At 33.2% G+C, this 20,454-nt stretch overlaps 1 long non-coding RNA gene across 1 annotated transcript; it reads right to left on the bottom strand.

Moving 5' to 3' along the window:
* Positions 1-1,673: 1,673 nt before the first annotated feature.
* LOC132723842 (uncharacterized) lies at positions 1,674-13,482 on the bottom strand. Its single transcript, XR_009624800.1, has 3 exons — positions 11,826-13,482; positions 11,187-11,217; positions 1,674-1,836 (listed from the first exon to the last, which is right to left on the bottom strand). It is a non-coding gene; the product is annotated as an uncharacterized LOC132723842 (long non-coding RNA).
* Between the last annotated feature and the right edge of the window lie 6,972 nt (positions 13,483-20,454).

The raw sequence follows: 20,454 nt of genomic DNA, 5'->3' as shown, positions 1-20,454 counted from the left end.
ATTTCTCTATATGTGGAAGGTCAGAGAGTGTAAACAAATTGATAATTTCTTGTAGACTACAAACACCTTTATTTTCTATAATTATTGATTTTATATTTTCTTTATTTTGTTGACATAGATGTTGTAATTGTTTGAAGTAGTTTTCTTGTTGACATTTTTCATTAATGAAGAAATCTTGTAAACACAATTTGAGGTCTTTGTTTTCCTGGCTTTCTTTGGTACAAGAAATGTACATGTCTTGTATGTCTTGTAATGGATCAATGTACATGTTACCATAACCTGTCAGAGTTCTGTATTTGCTTGTTTTTTCATCATTGTTTATCACAGATTTGATATCACTTGATATTGTAGACATTAATTTGGGGTTCATGTAACTAATAAATCCAAAAACTTTTGACATGTCTAGAATATTTTGTAAGCAGTTGCACTCTTCAAAGATGATTTTTTGAACTTCACTTGTATTTTGAAAACTTATAAATATTGCTGAAAAGTATTCCTGCACTGTTTTATGTGAAAATGAGATTTTAGAACTTTCATTTATTAATGCTTTCACTTTACTTTCTGACAATATTCCTGATAGACAGCTTGATTTCAAATCTTCTTCATTAAGATATTTTTTTGCAACATTTTCACCAAATACTAATGTGTGCTCCTTTTTCTTACTGAACAATGTATAAAAAGCTAGTTTCCCAATGGTCTTTAGAAATGTGTAGTAACGACAGCAATGTTGATGTTTTTTGAAACATTCAGGAACATAACTAGGGGGTATTTCACAAGATGAATGAAACATTCCATGTAATTTTTCTGTTCTAGATAGAAGGAGCTGAATAATGCCTGTATATAATTCTACTGCAGAATTTCCTATTGGAATTTTTTCAACCCATAAACATATAAGATAGAGTAACAGGAGAGGGGTGTATTCCATATCTTCAAGGTCATGGTCACTGATTGATTCTTCAAATCTACACACTTCATTTATCATTTTCAACCATTTTTGAAAGGTTTACATCGAAACCTTTTTCATTTGCATTAAAGTTTAAAATGCCTTGCGTTTTTTTTATTTATTTTTAAACTAGCTTTTGGGTTTTTTTGCCCCCTTTTTTTGTTTTTTGTCTTTGGGTTGAGACTCCAAGTTCCCATGGCCCCGGGTTTTTTGCTTTTTTCAAGATTACAAAAAAACTTTTCCCCAAAACCGGTGCATTTTGGGATGTGGAATATTTTTAAGGGGGTTTTTTTACAATCCGTTTTTTCCCGGATTTTTTTGCCCAAATTCTTTTCTATTTTTCCATTTTAATAAAAAAAGACATTTTTCTTTCACGTAAAAATTTTTTTTTAATAGCCCTTTTTGGGCCCAATAAAAAGATGACACGGAAAGGGATTTTTGAAATTAACTTGTTTTTTTTTCATGTCGTCGACATCACAGAATTTAAACCTGAATTCCCCCAATAGAAAACCAAAAAAAAAAATTTCGAAGCAGAAAAAAACCCTTTTAAATTTTCTTTTTTTTTTAAAAATGCTTGTAATTTTCATCCTTTTTATGAGCTTGACACCATGTTATAGCGAGATATTTTTTGGAAAATGCAGTTTTCCCAAATCCAGCAACAGCTGATAAATATATTTCACGGGAAACTTTTCTACCAGATGTAAAACAGGTCCTGTAACGACTTTTGACTCTAGTTGTTTCTTTCCTTCCGCCTGGCAGATATGTCTGTATGTCAATTTCTGGCATAATGTAGAACCCCGCAAGAGGTGTAGGGAAAGCATCTGTGAGTGGTGAAAGGTAAACTGTACTCTGATTGGTCTGGTTGTACCATGTTATAAGATCATCTTTTAGTTCTGAAAAAGACATAATTCTCGCATTATCCATTTATAAATATAAATATAAAACTATAGATCTACTATACAATGTCATTAAAGTATATGAAAAAATTTTTTTTAATGATTTTATATTATTTTCAGATCTACAGTAGCTCTATGTACAGTACAGTACTGGCGATTTGTAGTGTCACAGTTTCAAATGCACTGAAAAAGACAAAATATCATTAATCTAAATAGATCTACATTTTGAAAATTAAAAAAATTTTTTTTAAGTTCTCCCTAATATGAACATGTACTGTACTGTATACTTAGTAAGATAAATAGAACACACGGAAAAAGAACCGTATTCGTCTGCTACTGTAGTACAGTAACTGTATATTTTTAACTAACGAAGCAGACGAACACAAATTAACTGAACTTAAACTCAAACAAAACATGTTTTTAATACCTACTGCTGTATTTGCAGAGCACCTCACTTGATTTTTTAATCAATTCAGTCTGCATCTTAATATTTTGTAAATCATAAATTATTTTTTGAGCAGCCTGCTGCTGTCTTTACTAAACAAAAGGAAGGAACCTTGCACTGACTTAACTGTAATAAACATCTCAATCTAAAAATAGTTCATCTGACGTAGAAACAAGAAATATCTTTTGAAAAGATACACTGCCAAGTTTAACCACAGACAACAATGTTCAAAGTTTGAAACTAAAAATGAAAAAAAAAGGAACAGTTTATTTTAATTACATTGTTAGAAGGGAAAGAATTTTATGCCTCCATTCTAGGACTGAAAGTGACGTATTTAGAGGTGCCCTTGCATGTGCTTCCGTGCACGCACACGTGCTTGCGTTCATGTGTAAATCTGAAAGTCCTTAAGAAAGAGTCAACTTTCTTTGTTACAGGACTGTTGATCAGCATGTAAAATTGTGCACCTGGTGTTTTTGTTTCGAGTTTCGAGATAATTGGCCGTGCAAAATTAAAAACCCTTGAAAGTTTTGTTATAAAATGTTTTTCTTTTTTTTAGGGATATTTTTTGGGTATAAATTTTGAGTTTTTGGGAAATTTTTTAAAATTTGAAAAGTTTACACTGTTTTATGACGTCAAATTTTTTCGCTATCTAATGCATTCGTTTTAAAGCAAACCCCTTGCGCTCTAAACCCCTGGAGTTCAAAATTTTCCCCTCCCGGGACTTTGGATTATTTCATGTACGGAAGCTAAACCCCCGCCTTTGTTTCGGACCAAAAGTTAGTGGTGTGGGCGCAACCCAAACCCAAAAGACAAACTTTCAAAGACAAATATCAAACTAAATTTTATTCCTATTTAAAAAAGGGAAAAAACATAATTTAAAATTTAATTTACGCTTGAAAAAGAACCAAAAGGACTAATGATAATACCAGGCACCGAAGAGCATAAAAAGTGAAATTGCTTTCATCTTTTAATCATGCCATTTAATTATAACCCCCTTTTAATTGAAATTTTTCAAAGAAAACATTTGCAATATAAAATAGAAAAACAAAATCCATATAGAAAGTCCAACACGGCAAAATTGACAATGTTGCAGACTCGGTTTGATTGAGCCTGTTCATGGACGGTACTGAAAAGTGCAAGTTACCGTCCACGCCCCCTAGCACAGGCTTAAGCAGAATTCAACATTTAAACACGAAAATGGTGAAATTTTGAATATAAAAAACATCCGCAGATGTTTTTTAATGGCGATAATAATGGACATCAAATGTGAAACAGTAGTGCCATTCCATGAAAAGCGGCGTATGGTCTCCAAGTAGAGAATGCTTGTGCCCTAAATGAGAAAACAATGGGCGCAACTAAATAAAATGGACTTTCGAAAGAGGATCTGAGGTTATGAAAACTGTGGTTGTTTGCATACCCAGGTTCTGTCTCACGGTAAAAAATAGCAGACGTGTGTTTATTTCGATTATCTGATCCTTTATTGTTCCTCTGTTTTAAAGGGACATTATGCGTCAGCAGTGCTAACATGTTTATTTCTCAAAAACTTTATTTTTGGCATCTTGTTACAGTTTTAAAAAAAACATACTTATCTGCTACATGCATGAAATGTCTTTTGTATCTCAAGCTCTGTTGGTAATTTGCTTATTATTATAGTGAATTAGTATTTTGTATAGAATTCAAATTCTACTTAATTTACATTTTTCTGCCTTTACGACACATTATTGCTTGTTCAGCTGTAAAACATCTAACATGCTCTAAACATATGTTTGACATTTCTTAAGAATTAAAAATACATGGATTTCTGAGGCATGATGTACCTTTAATAATAATATTAATAATATTACGGTAACACTGGTGGTGTGCTTTGTTGTTTACCACGCGGATCACGGCCGGTTACAGGTGAAGAATTGTAACACTAGTGATAATCAATATATTTCGAGACATTGTTTCTTTAACTTCATAACAAGATATTTTTTAAAGATTTATTATATCTACAATAGCCTTGAAATAAATGTTTATTAACATATAACCGAAGGCTTGATATAACACTGAAATTACTCTGTATAAACCTAAAGTAAATAAACTCTCGAAATAATAACTCTGACACATCTTATGGAGACCCACCACGACATCTGCAAAATATACCTAAACTAGTTTATAAATAAATTGCTTACAAACAGTTATTCATATCCATTGAAAACATGATTAATCACGGTCGACAATCGCTGTCGAAAAGTCTAACACAATAATTAAATTTAGTCAGCTATAATACGTACTCATTCATCATAATTGAAAACGACAATAATTCTGAAATAAATTGAGAAATAAGAAGGTTTATGATTGTGACACTTATCTGAATAATCTGCTTATCAAAACTTATCATTTCTTAACTAGTCTTGTTTTTTTGCTTGCATGTATTAACCTTTTTCGAGTGCATGTATTAAACTTCCTGTTTCTAATGTACATGTTCTTTTCTCTTAAAGACAAAATGAGTGCCCCTGTCTTTTCTAGGCGTTTTGTATTAATATGTTCACTTACTTCACACCTTATATGATATATCTGTTAACTTAGCTGAAACACGAGATGATCAAAATCAATCATTATCGGATCGAATTTTATCAATTTATTCTCGTGTTTGTTTCCAGAGTCCAAATTACATGCTTTTCGGTGGTTTATAGAAATATTATATATCAGTGAAATAAAAACTGATAATTTCACTGTTTTAAACAGTGAAATTATCAATTTGATAATTTCACTGTTTTGAATATTTGAGCCCGTTATGTTGTTTCAGTGAAATACAAGCGAACACTTGTGAATACAAGCGAATACTTGTGAACACCAAAAGTTCATATTTCACTCGTGGCTGCGCCACTCGTGAAATATACCTTTTGGTGCTCACTCGGTGAAATATATTCCGATCTTACACTGAACTAAACAAATATCCTCTATATATTTCACCGCGTGAACACCAAAAGTTCATATTTCACTCGTGGCTGCGCCACCTTTTGGTGCTCACTAGGTGAAATATATTCCGATCTTACACTGAACTAAACAAATATCTTCTATATCTTACAACATGTTGCCAAATTTTTATTTTCATTTTCAGAGTCCAAATAATTATATCAAATTGCCATATATCCACATATAGCATCGTTTTCATTTTCAGAGTCCCAAATATCTATATATAAAATACATATCGTACTCCTTAAAGCTTTAATTCCATTTTCTTAAAGAAAAAATAAACCCTGCCAGTTGTTTAATATATATTATTATTATATAATCTATAAATAGCTTTAAAATGCCTTTCCCTGATTGGCTAACAAGCAACTTTTTGTAAAAAATAACAGGTCAATATCAGAGTATATTCACTGTTTTTTCCCCCTAAAAATAGATTTTCAGAGTATATTCACCGGTTTTTCTTCTAAAAATAGATTTTCTGGAAATCCCTAAAAGACACGAGACTTTGACGTGATGTCACTCCAAGTTTGTTGTTATTATTCTGAAAAAAACGTTGAGTTGGATGTACATAAGAGTCAAATTAGTCTATATTAGTTACTGTTTTTCATTTTTAAGAACAATAGGGATTAGCATGCCAATGGAAAGGGCCAAATTATGGAAACAGTAGACAAGCTGAAAAATAATGATTTCCGTCGTATGCAATGGCAGATGTGATAAGCCATATAAAAGCTATTTATTAATTATATAATAAAACAGATATGTACTTTTTAACTGTTGAATATGATGTGATATGTACTGAAAAATTAATATTGACCTCGGCTATCGCCTCGGTCAATATTAATTTTTTCAGTACATATCACATCATATTCAACAGCTAAAAAGTCCATATTTGTATAATATATATTCATATTGTGGCCTCCTTTAGTGTGTAGAGTTTAAAACATAACATTTCTACTTTGTATAAAGTTGAAATATGTTGATGTTTTAAAATTTCAAAGAGACAGTGGCTCGCATAATATAATTTTATTCAACTCGTGCAATAAATTCAGTATTGAACTTACACCCATTCAATATCCTCTATTTATTGATTGATGCAGTGTGTTCAGATACAAAACTACATGAAAATTGTAGACTTTGTTTTATGAAGAAATAATACCTGTCTTAGAGGTGTTTATCGGCTATTTAAAACCGGTTTCGAGTTTTGACGCGTATGCATTGACCACCAAGGCCGTAGGCCTGAGTGGTTATTTTTATCGCATCAAAACGACAAAACCGGTGTTAAATAGCAGTTAAACAGCGCTAAGACCAATATTTTTTTCGATTCTAACACGATAAAATAAGGAAGATCACTGTTGTTTTTTTTCAAGCAGAAATAGCTTCCAGTGCCGATTTTTTTTTATAACGCTGTTCGATTTTCGCATACTACTGTTGCTAATATATAGACTTATTAAACAAAAGAAATAATAAGAAAAAAGTTTTCAACAGTAGAATCTTACGTCTTAGAATGAATTGTATTGCATGGTGATAAGGCGTTTACCACAACTTTTCCGCGCAACGTCAAAATACCATACTTCTGACCGAGACACCGTATCTTTCTGTCATACAAAACGGATGTCAAGACTGCATACGACAAGAAAACAGATGATAATTTACCTAAAACAATGTAAAATCATCGATTTTTTCATTCCATCGAATGTGTCATTTAATTTGAAGGAAAACAAAGCCAGATATTTTCAGTCAAACGGAATAAAAATGCGGTGTTAGAATTCCGTGTCGGCATCAGTTAGACATTTTGCATCACATATTCCCAAAAATTTACAATGGAAACACACTCTTTTGTGTGGAACATTATTTTATGCTTAACCATTACATATACACGGGCTCGTCAGGTCATAGCAAAAACACATCGTCGTTGAAGCATAAGTACAAGTCATGATGAGGTCGACATGACCTTTTGTAAACACTATTTCTTCGAAATATGTGATGTTCTGCGAATTATGTTGTGCTAGATTAACGATGAAATGTTTCAAAAATTCGATGAAATAATTAAAACGTTGAAGAAAGTTTGCATTGTCTAACAGTAATATATTTTATAAGCTATTTCCTACAATTCGATTAGAATCTAGCACGCCATAACTATTTTGTCCAGGACGGGCAGAAGTATGATATTTTGACGCTGCGCGGAAAAGTTGTGGTAAACGCCCTACCGCCGTGTATTGTGTTTACATCAGTGTCCGATTTATCATTCGTGTATGTATGAAATGACGTCAGCGTTTATGAATGAGGTGTATGACGTCAAATGTTACGCTGCTTACGAATTGGCGCCGTTTTGTCAAAATATTTATTAACTGATATGGATCACATATGTGGTGTTAGTGTATGTGAGATATTATTTCGGTATTTTATGAAGAGAAAATATAAATAAATTGCTTTAAAAGGCTATGTAAACTATATAATGGAGGATGAAAACATTACAGCCGCATATACAAGTAGTCCCTAACCAGTGTTTATTGGCAATTTAACACCGCTTTTTTCTTCTTTGTCTATAGTGACAAAACGTGGAGTGTTAGAGTTGGGATTATGAACAAGAGGGCCATGATGACCCTTATATCGCTCACCTAAATAATTTTAATGACAAGGCACAAGCAATATTGTTAACAAAAACAGATATAGATCTATTATCTAAATCTTACAATGATAACATAAAGTGCATAATTGTATCTGAATTAGTCATTAGTGCACGTGAAAAAACATTATTGGTTGCTATTGCTTAGGGAAAACAATAGTTACTAAACAAGTCATTGGTTTCTAAACAAAATAAGTGATCTCCAAAGTGAATGCTATGAAATTCAATGGAAGAGGCACTTGTTGTTATAGTCTGAAAGTCACTGGCCACTGGCTGCTATGTAAAATAAACAATGTTTGCCATGGAAGTCACTTGTTTCTATTGCAAAGACAATTACTGTTATGTAGTCACTGGTTGTTATGAAAGCCATCTGCTGTTATGGAAAGTAAACAGTTGCTATGTGAGTCATCAGTTTCCACTGAAAGTTAATGGTTGCTATGTGACTCATTGTTTGCTATAGAAGTCACTGGTTCTAATGAAAGTCAATTGATGCTATGGAAAGTGTCTGGTTGCTAATGAAGTCAATGTTTGCTATTGAAAGTCAATGATTGCTATGGAAACCTAGTGGATGCTATGGACAATTAATGGAGCCATGAGAATCACTAATTGCTATTTGAAGTCACTATTTGCTATGAAAACACAAGGTTGTTGCAGAAAATCACCGGTTGCTATGGAAGACTATGATTGTTATGAAAGTCAGTGGTTGCTATGGAAATTCAGTGGTTACTTTTGAAATTAAATTGTTGCAAAATATGTTACTTGTTCGTATGGAAAGTCCAATGTTGCGATGACAAGGTACTGGATGCTACGAAAAGTCGTTAGGTGCTCAAGAAGTGTATTGTTGCTATGAAAAGTCAATGGTTGCTACAAGAGTCTTTGGTTACTATGGGCTGTCACTAGTTTCTTTGAAAGTATATTGTTGCCATTGAAAGTTACTAGTTGCTATAGAAGTCAATGGTTGCAGTAGAAAGTCACTGGTTGCTATGAACGTCTATATTGTTATGGAAAGTCAATTGATGCTATGGAAGTCGATGGTTGGAATGGAAAGTTAATGGTTGCTATGTAAATTCGCTGGTTGCTATGAAAGTCACTGATTTTTTATGGCAAGTTAGTGGTTGTCATTGATGTTAATGATTGCTATGTTTCATACCAAACATGTAAGCTTTATTTATAGTTTGAAAGAAAAACATCTTGTTTTGTGTATAATATGCATATAAGGAAAATCAATGAGCCTTGGGCGCGCCACTTTTGACCCCAGGGCTTTTTGTTAACAAACTTTGTAAAGAGCCACTCGAAGCTATTTTGTGTTACATATCTAAGCTCTAGCTCATTAATTGGATTAGGTTTTTGATTTTTGAAGTTTTTTTTTTCTTACTTTAATTGCCATCACAAAAGATCAGTGACAGGTGAGCTAAAAGTGAAAAAAATGACAAAATAAATGTAGATTCACAAATTTAAACTATTTTAAGTCAAGCATGACGTCCTGCATTTCTTTCACTGAATATTTACGAACTTCTGGACACTCTCCACTATGTTTCAATAAACAATGAAATCACGGCGCCCCTTCTAACATTTTTTATTTGTAATCAATTTTGGTATCACATGAAAGATTACTTCATAAACTTTCTGTGAACCTTTAGAAATATAAATAAATTAAGTAAATGTTTTAAAAATTTCTTTCAAAGTGTATCTGTTTTTCCTCTCAAAATCGGTACGTAAGAAAAACACGGCGTCCCCTCCAACATGTTTTTGCTTCTTTATCAGTTTTGATCATTTTGGATTCAAATTAAAGATCTCTTCATAAGGTGTCTTAATGGACCATTCCGGTTTTTTGTAGCGGAACATTTAGCCACACCTTTTCCATTCATTGCTAGGTCAACTGCTCACAAACATAACCACGTGTTCTTTTGTGCAAACCAGGTCAACCAGTGACTATGTATTATCTCAGTGTAGCGATTGGATAACAAGTTAGCCAATTTACATAAAACTGTAAACACCGGAAAGGTGCATTAAAATTGAAAATTAATTAGACGTATTTAATTTTTCGTTGCCAAGTCAGGTTACCTTCTGAAAACCACACTCCAAAATTCATTAAAAAAAACGTTGCCCCTACTTATTTTTTTTATTTCTTGATCAATTTTTATAACTATTTTATCAAATAAAAATAAAAAAAAATACTTAACTAGAACTATTAAATTTTTTGTTTCAAAGTTTTTGATCTGAAATCTGGAAACAAAGTGATTACTCAAAAGCATTATTTACATGGAAATTGCAGACTCGGTTTGATTGAGTCTGTACTTGAGAGATAATAAATAAGTGCAACATCCAACATGCCCTCTAGCACCGGCGGCTTGAGCGGTACTCAATTCTCAACACTTAATAATGCTGGCATCAATGATCCCGAAGGACCAGAAAAATATTATAACACTGAAGTGAAGAACGGGGCAACTTTTTACAGCTGCCACACAGCACTTGATACCTGCTGTTGTGAAGTATAAAAATCTGGAAGCAAAGTGATCCCTCGGAAGCATTAATCACAACAAAAGTACATGAAAATTGCAGGCTCGGTTTGAATGAGTATGTACATGAGAGATAATGAATAAATGCAACATCCCTTACGCCCCTAGCACCGTCTTTAAAGCCACACTTATATGAATTTAAGACCTTAAGCTTCAAGTATATCTGAACAATGCCTTATTAAAGATTGCACATATAAAAGAAAAGGATTTTTTTGATTTCGGAAAGGACATCTCGGCGCCCGCTTTAAAATCTTAATTTATCATAACAGAGTAGGATAGTTTATATTTGAATAATATATTTATATTTTCTCTGGCGGATGTTTAAACAAAATACTTTGCAATAATTAATGAATATAACTTTTAATATTCTATGTTTGTATTCTTTTAAACTAATTTAGCAGTACATCGATGTTGACAAAAAATGATTTTCTAAATCTAGGATTCATGAAATTGATTTTGGGCAATAATCAATTTGTTAAGATAGTTATTGTTCTCTTTCAAGAAAGTTGTTTTACACTCTAGTTGTTATATAAAACCTCACTCAGTTTCAGCAAGCTTGACAATGTTACGTCACATTTTACTATTTAGACAGGCTTCTGATCAACATACAAATAATGATGTTTCCTTTTTACCTTATACTCAAACTCAGCTAAATTGTTGACAGTTCTGTTAGTACCAGCATAGTACGTGATAGCCATAACCACTAAAGTAACTTTTAAATCTCATTATCTTAATAGATATAACTTAAGAAGAAAACATCAAGTTATTATTTAAAATCATAAAAGATGAATTTATTTACCTTGAATTTTCCTCCTTCGGCTCTGCAGCCCCTGTAAAAATAAAAAGAGATAAAAATGTAATATTATGGATAATTGTTTATGTAATTCTTATTAATAAGGTCACAAAATCTTTTAAAAGAACATAAAAATGAAATCTAAAAAAATCCTCTCATAAGATACAATGCCAATAATCTAAAAATATTAGATAGTTTTTCTGTAGGTCTACCTTGTGGTCCTTTACAAAAGTTATATTAATTTTGTCCCTTGGGTCAAACTTGGTCAAGCCTGTGGCCCCTCTAAGGTCACTTAGTTTATATAGACAAACATAAGATGTGTGTCTTCCTTAGTAAAACAGCAATGTTTGTGACTACTACAGAATTTATATCTAAATTGCCCCGTCTTAGATGTCGTTAACTTTACATGGACTTGTATATAAAGTCTTAAAAACTTCTTTTTGGTAACTACAATGACAAAAGTGATATACAACATTATCTTTGGTCTAAATTCGGGTACTTAGTGTATTTAAACTTATAAAAGAAAATAAAATACATTTAAAAATTCATGTAGAGCAATGCTTTGCCAAAATCATAGATATTTGTTATGTAGCATTGCCTAGTAGATCTTGACAACACAGTTGATATGAAGTATTGAATACGAACCTTTTCTCTCACAATTCTTTTTTTTGCCTTTTCTACAGATTTTTCAATTTCAGATATACCATCATCAATCTTCCGTTTTACTTGTTTCTCGGCTGTGTTTATTTTACGCAATGATTCTGCTGTTTTCTCGTCAAGTTTACGCAATGATTTTGCTGTTCTGTCGTCAAGTTCAGTTAACGCCTTACTTCTATTCTCAAGAAGTGACACTGTGTCTCCCTGGCTTATGTGTATTGTGTTGTTTTTTAACTGTAATGCGAAAGGCGTATGTTAGTGAAATTTAATTATCAACTGTTTGCTTACAACACAATTTGTTTGATGTGTCTAGTTGAATCGAACTATCACAAATAAAGTAAATGATCTAAATTACAGGTTTCTTCTAAAAATGGATGAAATATTTCAATCACTGAATGCAATGCCACTTTCTTTTACTATAGAAGTTACATGAAATATATTTTGTGTTATCTTATGCTGCAAAAACTGTATTGTCCGGAAAGGGTTCCGAACATTTCCTTTCTAACTGTTTAACATTTTCCCTCTATATAAGATATTAAACGAAAGTGACAATTTTAGAGAAGAAAAAGAAAAACTTATAATCAAATTATTAAAACCACAGCTATATGCTCAATAGTAGTAAACGTTAAGTATGTATGTAGTTAAAGCTTAATGAGGGTCCATCCGCCCTTTTGGGCACAAAATGCAGCTTGCGCTGTCGAGTACGGACCCCGGACATGTCACCAGTCATGTCCTTAAAGAGTTAATTTTGAAGCACAAAATGGTGATAATTTACCTCCATGCAATTTCCACGGAGTATTAGCCAAAGATATGAATTTTGAGCCGAAAAGTAGGTCACTGTACGGCGGTCAATGAGAACCTAAATGTACAGTAACCTGTGACAATAGGAAAGGTGTTTAGCCCTGAAAAGGGCTGTTGGTGCCAGCTATAGGCCTGCCTTACAAGCCGTCTATCTGTACTAGGGGCTCACGCACCCTAGTACACCATCCTCGTCGTCTCAGCCTACTTAGTAGGGCCACTCCCCTCGGCATTAGTCAGGACATCGGCAGCTGGTCCGCAGAAGTGACGAAGTAGGAGTTCCGTAGTTACCGCCCACGGTTGAAGGCAAAATCTAAGTTGTCTACCAGCCAAGTTGTAAATCTTCTGCCGATGCCCTGTGCCTTCTCAGTGACGTGCACGCTCCGAGGGGAAGTGAGTAATCGTTAAACAATGTATTTATATATAAGTACATCATATTTATTACAATCTCTTCATTTTTAATTATGAAAGAAACGCTTGCGATTTTATTCAGTCCAATTGTTCTTTTATTAAACAATATTAATTCAGTAAAAATTGTTAATAACCATACAATTTGTGGCCATAAAATCATTAACTTGTGAATTTTATTACCTCCCTTTAATTAATGTCATTTTAATTCGCTGCCAGATTGACTGGGGTCCTACATATTACCGGACAAAATATGAAGTTTTTTATCTGTAGCTTTTATTTCAAATAATAAATCAAAGTGCTGCAGCACTGAATGCGACGGACATGCAACCGGAGAGACACCAAGGCTTCTTTTAGAAAAACAAAACAAAACAAAAACAAAACACAAAATATATAACAGAGAAAAATTTGTTCCATACAAGTTCGAGATTTGTAGAGCAATATATTTTGTGTCCCAAATTGATATAATTCAGATTTTCTACTTTCAAGCACTTAAATACAGAATGAAATTTATGCCTAAAAACTCTGGTCAAACTTGTAAATCAGTGTCCTTATCGATTTATTCTAAGAAATGATATGTAAATAGAAAAAAAACTATCAACGAAATATTTCTAGAATAAATCCAGGCAAATAAACTTCAAACATAATACATTGTACATTTGAGAATGCTATTTAGAATTGCTTCGTGTTTTATCATAGTGGGCATACAGACAATAAAATATAAGTCATTTGTATTTTTATTTCTCTTGGATATGTCTCATTAAAAAAAAATTGGTTAAAATCATCAGCAATTAATAGTGTATTTCTTAGATTTTTTTATTTACAAGGTAAAGATGTAGAGGCCAGAGCACATCGTTTTTTATTTTAATTTAAATGTCACTTAAGCACTACAGTGTTTACTTGTCCTTTTCAACTTCACACTAAATTCCATTTTCAACTTGTTTGCTTTCTTACAATTGTATAGCATTTCTAAAAGTATTGCATTACAATCCGCTGGTTTATTAATTACTATTAATGTGTACTTCCTAATCGCCTGTCCAAAAATCAGAACAGGTAAAGCAGAATCTATTTTTAGAATATCGAAGGTTAACTCATATCATGACCTAGTAAAATATGTAAACAAACCACGAGAATCGGAAGTAGAACTGATATTATAACTTCCTTACCATGATTTCAAGACTACATGGCGGTAAAGTGTCTTACATGCATTTTCAAAAATAGATATTTATACTAGCCATTGAACTGTATCTAATATATTAATAACTGCTGAATATTCAGCTAAACCCGCGGTATGAGTCACGAAAATAGTTCTTCTTTTATTAATGCGCGAGTTATCCTAGAGTCACGAAAAACTTTTGATTTGTTAATAATAATGTTTTGTATAATGTAGAAATATTTATTTCCTACTAATAATGTCTTGGAACTCAGAGGTTACACCTTTATTGTAGTATAATTTGCTGTCCTACTTTTTCGACAGCGGTAAATCGTTTCAGCAGTAATTTGCATATTGCGCAATAATACTACGGGACTACAACGTTTTTATCAATAATATACGTTCATATTTTAACTTGGATAACTTAATTTGAAATTGAAAAGGCTAAATATGGAAGAAATTAAGATATCCAGACAAAGTATGGGAGTTTTGAAGGATCAAATTCATGTACTATTTCTTGGGCTGTTAATTGGTTTAGGACACATTGCGCGAGTGTAGCCAACGAAATCCCATGTGTAGATGACTTAGCTCTGAACGCGCCTGAGGGCGCGTCCGTCGCAAAAAGAATGGCATTTTACCCAAATAATTTTGGGTTCTTTATGCACGTAAACATTTCTTTATCAATACGAAATTGAACATTTGACCGTAGAAATATGTCTTTAAAGTAGGACATTATAAAAGGGAAAAATCGTGTAAACAACTCAATTTACCGGACATTGTTCAAATTTTTTTGAAGTCGTGAATTGAAATTAATCTTTAAATAACAAACAAGGAAGCTACCACTATTGAATGGCAAGGTTAAGATATTTGAAAAACCCAGTATGTCACTAGAAATAGACACGGCAGCCATGCCTGTTATGAAGAGGCCAATATATGGGGTGTAACTGAAATTAAAACAATTAACTCAATTCACGTATTGATCTTTCATGAACCGTAAACGCATGAAACATATTAATATTCAAATGGAATTCTGTTCTTCTGTTCTTTGTCATACAGTTTCCTTTTTGTCATCACGTAGCATGTTACAAAAGCCATAAAATCAGTTTATTTACATTTCATGTAGAGTTTCGTCCCATGGGCGTAACCCCTTTCCTTAAATGTTTTTTTAATTTGCACTTCTTTGTAAAAGACAACAACGAGATACTGTTAAGACTAAATTTAAAATTACTTATTGAAATATGTTACGATTGTCTCTTGAGGTAACGTTGAAAAGAATTAAAAGTAAAACCTATCTAAAAAAAACAAATAAGGGTCTCCATATTCGGGCCATAAGGACCCGGCACAGTGTTGGGATAGTGTAAAAAAGTAATTCTAGAAAAAATATATAGTTAACATGTTATATATCAACTTTTTTTTCTAGAATTACTTTTTTACACTATCGGAACACTGTGCTACGGAATGCCGTTAGTGCCATCGCCTATGAATGGTTTGATCTGCAACACGATACTCGAAAGTACGATGATGAAAACACGAAATAACGAAACCACGATGGTGAAAACACGACAGTACGATGATGAAAACACGACAGTACGATAACGAAAACGCGATAATACGAAAGTACGATGGTGATAATACAATTAACTATCGTGTTTTCATCATCATACTTTCGCATTTTCACCATCGTAATACCGTGATTTCGCGTTTTCATCATCGTACTGTCGTGTTTTCATCATCGTACTTTTGCGTTTTCACCATCGTACTATCGCGTTTTCATCATCGTTCTGTCGTGTTTTCATCATCGTGTCACAGGGTCAAATATTTCTTGTAGAAAGAAACAAACTCTGGGCGTAGGTTCGATGTTTTTAATGACTCCAAATAAAAATGGTCTAAAAATATAATAAAATAATTATACATCTTACAAATACAATACATAGAAAAACAAAATACAATGAAATAACAATATATACACAATCGACGCGGAATAAGAAAATACATAAGAAATACAATTAATATTCTAATATCAATACTATTCTTACCACAGCGTCTGTAATTAAACTATTTCAATATAAATTGAAATAGGTAAAGTAAATGTAGATCTATATAAATGTTAAGTTTTTACTATGTCTGACTCGTAAGAGATGACTGTAAAGAGTGAGCGGGACAGGAAAAAGCAAACAGTGCGCAGAATTAAAGAATATTTAAAAGAAACCAATGGATATCTCTCACATAGAATCATACATAACAAAACACACCAATTGGATAAGTTACAAGAAACAACGAAGTGACCAGTGTTTCACGATATTGCACGGGTGAGATCGACAATGTACATCATTGACGGAAATTGTCGATTTTCACCGATTCATACCGGAAGTTAAACTTATACGATAAAACCTAAACGAAACCGAATAAAACGCGCATGCATGATTGTTTCCGCTTAAATAAAACTATGGAAAGCCACGGCTGCCATTACCATATAATTTCAATCTGTGACATTCTCCCCTGGTAGGAGAAAATGGCTCCTGACATTTTCCTACATTAATTAATTTACAGAATCTATCAACAAGTTAAAATACATTTAAATTAATACTACCTAACCTATTTAAGTAAATTCAAGTAAATTTCAGCAATATTTATTTAATAATTAAACTGAAATTAATTTTAAATTTTAAGCCAAAATTTTCCAAAACAATTACTGAAGTTAAGATTCTGAACATCTGAAAAGTTTCTAATCAATAAACAATTGCGAAAATAATACATCTGCTGAAAATTAAAATATCAACAATCATTTGCTGAAAATGAAAATATCAACAATCATTTTCCAATTTGCATCAACCTATAATAAAACACATTTAAAAACATACTCTATCTCATTAATGTATACTGAAATAGATATATAAGAATAACATGACTCCAAGAGTAATGGTACATTAAAGGCACATATTGACATTTAGCATGTTAAAGGTACAACACTAAATTTGTCAACATTAAAGGTACTGCACCATATTTTCTGAAAAGATAAATATAACATTTTCAGACACAAAATTCAGATAAAATATCAAAAAGAAATGCATTTAATATGAATCATTAACCTTAACATTTCGAAATGCAATATACATATTTCATTTACTTGTACTCTCTCGAAAATCTGAAATGTAAATTGCACACACAGAAATAATAATGATTTCTGATATAGATTTCATGTTTAAACCTGAAACTTTATAACTATTCTGTAATGTAAAACACAGAAATTAAGTTCAGTAAACAAAACACATATAAATCAAAACTGAAATACAATATTTCAATAATTTATATGGAAAATCAAAAGTCATATCTATTATGTGACATTCTCCCCTGATCTGCAAAAGATTGAGGATACAAAATGTCATGATTTTGAAAATCAACATTTGCTGTAATGGGTCTAACCCACTCACCATACCTATTTGGTGGTTTTCTAACCCTTGATGACCTTCTAACAATACTGGGGTCATCTGTAACAAGAGAAAAATTGTTACCATTAGAAACATTAGTATTTAAATTACTACATGTATTTGATGAAATATTATTATGGGAACTACTAGATTGGTTTCCACCTGAAATAACAGAATTTAGATTATTAACAGAATAATTATCTCTAAAATGTAAATTTGGAGAAACATGTTGACTTCTTAAATTCCTTGACAAAGATGACATCTCTCCACCAGTAGATGACAACTGATCCTCACAAACAACATGTGTATTGTTGGTTGGCTGCACCGGTCTTAGTACACGAGGCTTGGATGCTGGTCTTCTATGTGGAGGAATGTATCTAGGAGTTTCACTTCCTGTGCTGCAGTCTGAGTCTGACTCTTGCTCTGGTACAACTCCTGTAGTCTGTTCCCTTCTGTCTGGTCTGGCTTTTGGCTTAGAAACCTGCTTTTCACTCTGTGTCTCATCGTAAGTGTACGGTATAGACATCAGAGGAAGAAGGAGGTTTCTATGTAGGGTCTTCTCTTTTCCCTTGCCAGCTTCCTTCTTCAGCTTGTAGACTGGTATGTCTTCATTGGGGATGCCTACTATGATGTAAGGTTCCTTCTCCCACTTGTCGTCTAACTTGCCTTTAGGGGTAACGTTCCTGATGAGGACCCTGTCTCCAACATCTAAAGTAGAGTGTCGAACCTTAGCATCATAGTAGGTCTTGTGTCTCTGTCCTTGTTTGATGGAGGTTTCTTGGGCAGTCTTGTATGCAAACTCCATCCTCTTTTCAACTTGTCAACATAGGACTCTCTGGACTTCGACTTCTGTTGATGCTTGATGCCCAAGAATGCATCAATGGCTAGGCGTGGGTGCCAACCGAACATCAAATAATGCGGAGAGTAGCCAGTAGACTCATGTTTGGTTGCATTATAAGCATGAACAAGAGGCTTGACAAAGTCCTTCCAATTGCTCTTACCCTCCGAGTCCAGAGTACCAAGCATACCGAGTAACGTCGAGTTAAAACGCTCGGTTCGTCCATTACCCATAGCGTGGTAGGGTGTTGTTCGAGACTTCTCCACCCCTGCAATCCTACACAGCTCCTGTATAACCTTACTTTCAAAGTTACGGCCCTGATCACTGTGCAGTCTTGCAGGAAAAGAGTAGTGACAGAAGCGAACAACACTCTTGCTGTTGTGTGGGCTGTTTGGTTTCTGGTCGGTATGGCCTGGGCGTACCTAGTAAAATGATCAGTAATAACTAGGATATTTTCATATCCACCACTAGATTTCTCTTAATGATAGATAAATCAATACAGACCAATCTCCATAGGATAAGAAGTCTGTATAGGTACCATATGGGCAGAAGGTTTAGTTGGCGTCTTTCTCTTATGCAATTCGGACAGGTTCGAATCCTTTCAAGGACAGCTTGTTCCATATGGGGCCAAAAAAACCTCTGCTTAACAAGCCATAAGGTCCTATCACGCCCTTGATGACCAACCTCATCATGTAAACCTGTCAAGGCAATACCTCTAAAAATGAACTGGTAACACTAATTGAAAAACTTCAGTGCCATCTATTTCTACTTTTCTAAAAAGGACTTTCTCCTGTATAACAAGATTGCATTTGAGAAAAATGCTATGCCACCGCAATAATACAACACTAAATAGTAGTGTAGGAACAGATTTTTTTGTTTCTATACAATTGAAGTTTGTCATAATGCATATCTAATTCTTATTTTCAGATTAGTGGTTAAATCTATTGTTAACTCAATAAAAGATCAGAGTAGGAATATATCAATGCACTTGAGTCTAGTGAATTTGGTGGTGAAGGTCATATTTCACACAGCCTAAAATTTCATGACTGCATCAAAGGACAACATGTAATTCACTTTGTCAAAATCTAGGTCAGCTGATATCAAAGTTCACTTTTAATTTGGACACTAGAGGCAAAATTTGAACAACTTTGGTAGAGTACCTATAGATGATATCATTTAACAAATATTAAAGCTCTAAGCCTTGTACCTTCAGACAATAAGATTTTTTTGATTTTTTACTATATGTATATATTGAAAATCAATGACCCCGGGGCGGGGGCAATTTTGACCCCAGGGCTATTATTTGAACATTCTTGCTAGAGGTTCACTTCACAATGTTTCATGCAAAGTATCTAACCTCTAGCATTTGTCAATTGCTAGAAGAAATTTTTTTAAAGTTTTTACTATAAGTTTTTACTATGTAAATATGAGGAAAATCAATGACCCCAGGGGCCTGGCCGATTTTGACCCCAGGGCTATAATTTGAATAATCTGGGTAGAGGTCTATAAGACAATACCTTATGCAAAATATCTAAGCTCTAGGCCTTTTGGGTCTTTACAAGAAGGTATTTTAAATTTTTACTATATGTACATATAGTGAAAATCCATGACCCCCGGGGCAGGGCTGATTTTGACCCAAGGGCTATAATTTGAACAATATTGGTAGAGGTCTATCAGACAATGCCTTATGCAAAATATCTAAGCTCTAGGCCTATGGGTCTTTACAAAAAGGTATTTTAAGTTTTTTACTATATGTACATATAGTGAAAATCAATGACCCCAGGGCGGGGCCGATTTTGACCCCAGGGCTATAATTTGAACAATCTTGGTAGAGGTCTACCAGACAATGCCTTATGCAAAATATCTAAGCTCTAAGCCTTTTGGGTCTTTACAAGAAGATTTTTTAAATTTATTCTTATAATTCCTTTTGGTTGCCATGGCAACCAGATTTCTGCATGGAATTAAATTCTTTGAACAACTTTGGAAGCCCTT

Source organism: Ruditapes philippinarum, unplaced genomic scaffold, assembly GCF_026571515.1.
Source record: "Ruditapes philippinarum isolate M1 unplaced genomic scaffold, ASM2657151v2 ctg14419_1_1_1_1, whole genome shotgun sequence".
NCBI lineage: Eukaryota > Metazoa > Mollusca > Bivalvia > Venerida > Veneridae > Ruditapes > Ruditapes philippinarum.
The sequence above is the reverse complement of the archived record's forward strand: the minus strand, read 5'-3'. Positions and strand labels throughout refer to the sequence as shown.